We start from the raw sequence: 9,000 nt of genomic DNA on the forward strand, positions 1-9,000 counted from the left end.
CAGAGACAGGATACCAGTACCCCCCCCCCCACCCCCAACGGTGCGGACTCCTGGCCGCACACCTAAACCCATAGTGGAGGGTCTGGGTGGGCGTCTGTCCACGGTGGCGGCTCTGGCGCGAGACGTGGACCCCACTCCAACACAGTCTTAGTCCGCTTACTTAGCGTCATGTAAATGTGGCGACCCTCGCCGCTGACCTTGGCCTAGTAACCTTAACAAAGGGCCCCACTGGACTGAGGAGTAGCTCCGGACTGAGGGACATCACGGGACTGAGGTTGCTCGGGACTGAGGGGTAGCTCGGGATTGAGGAGTAGCTCAAGCCTGAGGGGTAGCTCAAACCTGAGGGGTAGCTCAAGACTGAGGGGTAGCTCAAGACTGAGAGGTAGCCCAAGACTAAGAGATAGCTCAGGCAGGTTGACGCCTCTGGCAGATCCTGGCAGACTGGCGGCTCTGGCGGATCCTGGCTGACTGGCGGCTCTGGCAGATCCTGGCTGACTGGTGGCTCTGGCAGATCCTGGCTGACTGGCGGCTCTGGCAGATCCTGGCTGACTGGCGTCTCTGGCAGATCCTGGCTGACTGGCGGCTCTGGAAGATCCTGGCTGACTGGCGGCTCTGGAAGATCCTGGCTGACTGGCGGCTCTGGAAGTTCCTGGCTGACTGGCGGCTCTGGAGGATCCTGGCTGACTGGCGGCTCTGGAAGATCCTGGCTGACTGGCGGCTCTGGAAGATCCTGGCTGACTGGCGGCTCTGGCGGCTCATGACAGACAGGAGACTCTGGCGGCTCATGACAGACGGGAGACGGACCATTCAACCGGGTAAGGTTGTGCAGGCTCGATGCTCAAGAGCTCCAGTGCGCCTGCACGGTCCGGTCTATCCGGTACCACCTCCACGCACCAGCCCTCTGGTGGCGGCCCCCCGCACCAGGCTGCCTCTCTGTCTCATCCTTACAGTTGCTCCCGCCTGTCCAGCGCTGCCAGAGCCTTCCTCCTCTCCAGCGCTGCCGGAGTCTCCCACCTCTTCGGCGCTGCTAGAGCCTTCCTCCTCTCCAGCGCAGCTGGAGTCTCCTGCCTGTTCGGCGCTGCCAGAGTTCCCGCCCCTCAGTCCAGAGGCACCAGAGCCCCTCATTCCAGAGGTGACAGAGCTCCTCAGTCCAGCGCTGCCAGAGCCGTCCTCTCCAGCGTTGCCGGAGCTTCCCGTCTGCCCAGCGCTATCTGAGCCACCCGTCTGCCCAGCGCCGCCTGAGCCACCCGTCTGCCCAGCGCCGCCAGTCTGCCCAGCACCGCCAGTGCCGCCAGTCTGTCCAGCGCCGCCAGTGCCGCCAGTCTGCAAGGAGCCGCCAGTGCCGCCAGTCTGCAAGGAGCCGCCAGTGCCGCCAGTCTGCAAGGAGCCGCCAGTGCCACCAGTCTGCAAGGAGCCGCCAGTGCCGCCAGTCAGCCAGGAGCCGCCAGTGCCGCCAGTCAGCCAGGAGCCGCCAGTGCCGCCAGTCAGCCAGGATCTGCCAGTGCCGCCAGTCAGCCAGGATCTGCCAGTGCCGCCAGTAAGCCAGGATCTGCCAGTGCCGCCAGTCAGCCCAGAGGCGCCTGAGCCCCTCAGCCCAGAGGCGCCGGAGTCCCTCAGCCCAGAGGCGCCAGAGACCCTCAGCCTAGAGCCCCTGCCCTTCTGTCCAGAGCCCCTGCCCCTTTGTCCAGAGCTTCCGCCCCTCTGTCCAGAGCTTCCGCCCCTCTTCCCAGAGCTTCCCCCCTCTGTCCAGAGCTTCCGCCCCTCTGTCCAGAGCTTCCGCCCCTCTGTCCAGAGCTTCCGCCCCTCTGTCCAGAGCTGCCCCTCTGTCCTGAGCTGCCCCTCTGTCCCGAGCTGCCCCTCAGTCCAGTGGGGTCATTTAGAAGGGTCGCCGTGGTTAGGAGGCCACGGAAGCGGACAATGGGGCGGACTAAGACTATGGTGAAGTGGGGGCCACGTCCAGCACCAGAGCCGCCACCGCGGACAGATGCCCACCCAGACCCTCCCCAATAGGTTCAGGTTTTGCGGCTGGAGTCCGCACCTTGGGGGGGGGGGGGGGGGTACTGTCACACCCTGACCATAGTTTGCTTTGTATGTTTCTATGTTTTGTTTGGTCAGGGTGTGATCTGAGTGGGCATTCTGTTGTGTGTCTAGTTTGTCTGTTTCTGTGTTTGGCCTGATATGGTTCTCAATCAGAGGCAGGTGTTAGTCATTGTCTCTGATTGGGAACCATATTTAGGTAGCCTGTTTGGTGTACTACTCCGATTTCAGAGCACTCCTGTCTGAATGTGTCAGAGTGCAGAATAACTGATTAATTCACGAATGCTGAACACCCGTTGAATATGGCCTGTGTCAGTAAACTTTAGCAAAAAAAAACGTAATTAAAATGTTGCCAGCAGCACAGTTGCTTGCCGACCACACCGCTTGTGTCATGTACATTGCAAAATAAATGTACAGATTATTCAATTATTGCACCCACTGCTCGCGTGCGTGTCTGCATAGCCTGCCGCTAAAATATAACCTGGTTCTATTTGTGACGCTTGATGCACTGCAAGTCCCGCCTCTCCCAACAACCGCCATATAAAGTCCAAAGAAGAAGAAACCTAAAGGAGAGGTTACTAGAAACTAACTTGGTTTACCCTTTTATCTGTGGATTAATTGTCAGAGTAGAGGACCAAGCGCCACATCTGGAGGAAACCTGGCACCATCCCTATGGTGAAGCAAGGTGGTGGCAGCATCGTGTTGTGGTGATGTTTTTTAGCGGCAGGGACTGGGAGACTAGTCCGGATCAAGGGACAGATGAAGGGAGCAAAGTACAGTGAGATCCTTGATGAAAACATGCTCCAGAGCGCTCAGGACCTCAGACTGGGGCGAAGGTTCACCTTCCAACAGGACAACGACCCACAGCACACAGCCAAGACAACACAGGAGTGTTTTGATTTGTGTTAATTTTGCCCCAAAATATTAAAAAACTATTTTTGCTCTGTCATTATGGGGTATTGTGTGTAGATTGAGGAGTGGAAAAAATGATTTAGTCAATTTTACAATAAGGCTGTAACTTAACAAAATGTGGAAAAAGTCAAGGGGTCTGAATACTTTCAAAATGCACTGTAAAATGCATCTGATTTTTCTACACATCTCTTAACATTATCTTTATGAGTAACCTTGTACTATACTTTTCTAAAGGAACATTTACACCCACCGCTTGGGTTGGAAGCTTTCTCTAACCTTCAGCTATACAGGTCAAATACTCTCACCTTATTTTGAGAAGCTCAGGCCTACCAGCCTGCTCCTGAAAGCACATTACAACATGACTGGCATTCATTGCAGAGGTTTGGCTCAGGTTTTCCCAGTAGGGGATTAAGAAAGGCTGCCAAAGCTCCTTATTTACTTTATGAACCCTGAATAGATCAGAGGTTGGTCGCAGTCCAGGCACAATGTCTGTCATACGCTTGCTTGCTCCTCTGTAGTGAAAATAAAGTATACTTTTTATGACCGTGGATGAGGTCAATGAAATGTGAACTTTGATCAACTCAGGGATGATGTACAGCAGGGTTCCGCAACTGGCAGCCCGAGGGCCAAATAGTTTTATTTGGCTCCCAAGTTTTGGCCAGCATCCCAGAGTCGTCTCTACTGTTGACGTTGAGACTGGTGTTTTGAGGGTACTATTTAATGATGCTGCCATTTGAGGACTTGTTAGGTGTCTATTTCTCAAACTAGACACTCTAATGTACTTGTCTTCTTGCTCAGTTGTGCACCGGGGCCTCCCACTCCTCTTTCTATTCTGGTTAGAGCCAGTTTGCACTGTTCTGAGTACAAATCAAATCAAATGTATTTATATAGCCCTTCGTACATCAGCTGATATCTCAAAGTGCTGTACAGAAACCCAGTCTAAAACCCCAAACAGCAAGCAATGAAGGTAAAGAAGCACAGTGTCTAGGAAAAACTCCCTAGAAAGGCCAAAACCTAGGAAGAAACCTAGAGAGGAACCAGGCTATGAGGGGTGGCCAGTCTTCTTCTGGCTGTGCCGGGTGGAGATTATAACAGAACATGCCAAGATGTTCAAATGTTCATAAATGACCAGCATGGTCAAATAATAATAATCACAGTAGTTGTCGAGGGTGCAGCAAGTCAGCACCTCAGGAGTAAATGTCAGTTGGCTTTTCATAGCCGATCATTAAGAGTATCTCTACCACTCCTGCTGTCTCTAGAGAGTTGAAGAAAGCATGTCTGGGACAGGTAGCACGTCCGATGAACAGGTCAGGATTCCATAGCCGCAGGCAGAACAGTTGAAACTGGAGCAGCAGCACGGCCAGTTGGACTCGGGACAGCAAGGAGTTCTCATGCCAGGTAGTCCTTAGGCATGGTCCTAGGGCTCAGGTCCTCCGAGAGGGAGAAAGAAAGAGAGAAAGGGATAATTAGAGAGAGCATACTTAAATTCACACAGGACACCGGATAAGACAGGAGAAGTACTCCAGATATAACAAACTGACCCTAGCCCCCCGACACATAAACTACTGCAGCATAAATACTGGAGACTGAGACAGGAGGGGTCAGGAGATACTGTGGCCCCATCCGATGATACCCCCGGACAGGGCCAAACAGGAAGAATTTAACCCCACCCACTTTGCCAAAGCACAGCCCCCATACCACTAGAGGGATATCTTCAACCACCAACTTACCATCCTGAGACAAGGCCGAGTATAGCCCACAAAGATCTACACCACGGCACAACCCAAGGGGGGGCGCCAACCCAGACAGGAAGATCGCATCAGTGACTCAGCACACTCAAGTGACGCACCCCTCCTAGGGACGGCATAAAAAGGAACCAGTAAGCCAGTGACTCAGCCCCTGTAATAGGGTTAGAGGCAGAGAATCCCAGTGGAAAGAGGGGAACCGGCCAGGCAGAGACAGCAAGGGCGGTTCGTTGCTCCAGAGCCTTTCTGTTCACCTTCACCCTCCTGGGCCAGACTACACTCAATCATATGATCCACTGCAGAGATGAGTGTTCAGTAAAGAGTTGAGACCGAATCTGCGTCTCTCACATGGGTAGGCAGACCATTCCATAAAAATGGAGCTCTATAGGAGAAAGCCCTGCCTCTAGCTGTTTGCTTAGAAATTCTAGGGACAATTAGGAGGTTTGCGTCTTCTACCTGTACGTGTAGGTATGTACGGCAGTACCAAATCAGAGAGATAGGTAGGAGCAAGCCCATGTAATGCTTTGTAGGTTAGCAGTAAAACCTTGAAATCAGACCTTGCCTTAACAGGAAGCCAGTGTAGGGAGGCTAGCATTAGAGTAATAAGATCACATTTTTTGGTTCAAGTCAGGATTCTAGCAGCCCTATTTAGCACTAACTGAAGTGTATTTAGTGCTTTATACGGGTAGCCGGAAAGTAGAGCATTGCAGTAGTCTAACCTAGAAGTAACAAAATCATGGATTAATATTTCTGCATCATTTTTGGACAGAAAGTTTCTGATTTTTGCAATGTTACGTAGATGGAAAAAAAGCTGTGTTTGAAACATTCTTGATACAGTGCCTTGCGAAAGTATTCGGCCCCCTTGAACTTTGCGACCTTTTGCCACATTTCAGGCTTCAAACATAAAGATATAAAACTGTATTTTTTTGTGAAGAATCAACAACAAGTGGGACACAATCATGAAGTGGAACGACATTTATTGGATATTTCAAACTTTTTTAACAAATCAAAAACTGAAAAATTGGGCGTGCAAAATTATTCAGCCCCCTTAAGTTAATACTTTGTAGCGCCACCTTTTGCTGCGAGTACAGCTGTAAGTCGCTTGGGGTATGTCTCTATCAGTTTTGCACATCGAGAGACTGAAATTTTTTCCCATTCCTCCTTGCAAAACAGCTCGAGCTCAGTGAGGTTGGATGGAGAGCATTTGTGAACAGCAGTTTTCAGTTCTTTCCACAGATTCTCCATTGGATTCAGGTCTGGACTTTGACTTGGCCATTCTAACACCTGGATATGTTTATTTTTGAACCATTCCATTGTAAATTTTGCTTTATGTTTTGGATCATTGTCTTGTTGGAAGACAAATCTCCGTCCCAGTCTCAGGTCTTTTGCAGACTCCATCAGGTTTTCTTCCAGAATGGTCCTGTATTTGGCTCCATCCATCTTCCCATCAATTTTAACCATCTTCCCTGTCCCTTCTGAAGAAAAGCAGGCCCAAACCATGATGCTGCCACCACCATGTTTGACAGTGGGGATGGTGTGTTCAAGGTGATGAGCTGTGTTGCTTTTACGCCAAACATAACGTTTTGCATTGTTGCCAAAAGGTTCAATTTTGGTTTCATCTGACCAGAGCACCTTCTTCCACATGTTTGGTGTGTCTCCCAGGTGGCTTGTGGCAAACTTTAAACAACACTTTTTATGGATATCTTTAAGAAATGGCTTTCTTCTTGCCACTCTTCCATAAAGGCCAGATTTGTGCAATATACAACTGATTGTTGTCCTATGGACAGAGTCTCCCACCTCAGCTGTAGATCTCTGCAGTTCATCCAGAGGGATCATGGGCCTCTTGCCTGCATCTCCGATCAGTATTCTCCTTGTATGAGCTGAAAGTTTAGAGGGACGGCCAGGTCTTGGTAGATTTGCAGTGGTCTGATACTCCTTCCATTTCAATATTATCGCTTGCACAGTGCTCCTTGGGATGTTTAAAGCTTGGGAAATCTTTTTTGTATCCACATCCGGCTTTAAACTTCTTCACAACAGTATCTTGGACCTGCCTGGTGTGTTCCTTTTTCTTCATGATGCTCTCTGCGTATTTAACGGACCTCTGAGACTATCACAGTGCAGGTGCATTTATACGGAGACTTGATTACACACAGGTGGATTGTATTTATCATCATTAGTCATTTAGGTCAACATTGGATCATTCAGAGATCCTCACTGAACTTCTGGAGAGAGTTTGCTGCACTGAAAGTAAAGGGGCTGAATAATTTTGCACGCCCAATTTTTCAGTTTTTGATTTGTTAAAAAAGTTTAAAATATCCAATAAATGTCGTTCCACTTCATGATTGTGTCCCACTTGTTGATTCTTCACAAAAAAATACAGTTTTATATCTTTATGTTTGAAGCCTGAAATGTGGCAAAAGGTCGCAAAGTTCAAGGGGGCCGAATACTTTCGCAAGGCACTGTATGTTCGTCAAAAGAGAAATCAGGGTCCAGAGTAATGCCGAGGTCCTTCACAGTTTTATTTGAGACGACTGTACAACCACTAAGATTAATTGTTAGATTCAACAGAAGATCTCTTTGTTTCTTGGGACCTAGAACAAGCATCTCTGTTTTGTCCGAGTTTAAAAGTAGAAAGTTTGCAGCCATCCACTTCCTTATATCTGAAACACAGACTTCTAGCGAGGGCAATTTTGGGGCTTCACCATGTTTCATTGAAATGTACAGCTGTGTGTCATCCACATAGCAGTGAAAGTTAACATTATGTTTTTGAATGACATCCCCAAGAGGTAAAATATATAGTGAAAACAATAGTGGTCCTAAAACGGAACCTTGAGGAACACCTAAATTTACAGTTGATTTGTCAGAGGACAAACCATCCACAGAGACAAACTGATATCTTTCCGACAGATAAGATATAAACCAGGCCAGAACTTGTCCGTGTAGACCAATTTGGGTTTCCAATCTCTCCAAAAGAATGTGGTGATCGATGGTATTGATCGATGGTAGTGAAAATAAAGTGTACTTTTTATGACCGTGGATGAGGTCAATTAAATGTGAACTTTTATCAACTCAGGGATGATGTACAGCAAGGTTCCCCAACTGGTACACAGCGTTGTATGAGATCTTCAGGAAATTTCTAAGTGACCCCAAACTTTTGAACGGTAGTGTACATAGGTATGACTTTTATTAGTAAAAATAAATGTTTGATTAAACAAACAAATTGACACAAAATTGACTGAACAATGAGATGCCCGTTTTAAAACCTGAATTATCAAATTTGGTACCTTACAGAGCTGCTTCACTACAGGCGTATCGTAAGCATCCCACCATTGTAGGCTTTGGAGCTTCTGCACTGTCATCGTATCACATAGCCACTTTATCAAATGTTTGATGGGCAGGAGATGCATGCCGGTGTGTATAAAATAGACTGGAAGCATCATTTCACTCATAACTTCATTCATACACTGCTCATGCATCCAGCATAGCAGGCTGGATTCACAGTATGAGCGTACCAGTTCCACCTGACGCCTGGCTAATGTATGCACTCTGCTAGGCCTTGCCAAAATAAAATACCACTGTTACTTCTTATGTAAAGTGTAGCTTGCTGGTAAAAATAGTCAATCACATTGTACATTGAACTTCGAATAGGCAGAAAGTAGTGTTGTGTTGGAGACCACCTATAGTGAGACCGATTCAAGACCAGAGCAAATCGAGTCCAAGTCAAGACCAAGACCGTTAGGGGACAAGGGGTTCGAGACAGAGTCAAGTCCGAGACCAGAAAAAAGCAAGTCTAATTCAGGACAATGATTGTAATTTTGTCTAATCACCACCATAATGAGTTCAAAATGTCTAGTATTTCTGTGTTCATAGTTCAGACCAACATATGGATTATTTAGACATTCAGAAGCATTTCGCTACATTAACAATGCATCAACATCTGCTAACCATGTGCATGTGACAAATAAAATGTGATTTGACTTGAATAGTGAATAAAGGCATGTTGAGGGACAATAGAGCCACTCTACAAATTATTACTAACCCAAACACAGTGGGGAACAATGGGCCTTCTACAGCCTTCAAAGAAGGGTCATGGATTTCTAAAATAATAATTAGAATTATGTTTTCAGTGATGATTAAATCACTTCAGTTTTGTTTGGAAAGAAAATGGTTAATACTGAAGAGAAAAAAATATCTAATCAGGATTTTCCTTTGGTGGTCTCAGGGGAGATAAATCCAGAGACCATAGTGTGTCTCGGTCTTGTTTCGGATACATTTTTACTCAGCCTTGACTCAGTCTTGGACAATG

This window comes from Oncorhynchus masou, chromosome 22 (genome assembly GCF_036934945.1).
Source record: "Oncorhynchus masou masou isolate Uvic2021 chromosome 22, UVic_Omas_1.1, whole genome shotgun sequence".
NCBI lineage: Eukaryota > Metazoa > Chordata > Actinopteri > Salmoniformes > Salmonidae > Oncorhynchus > Oncorhynchus masou.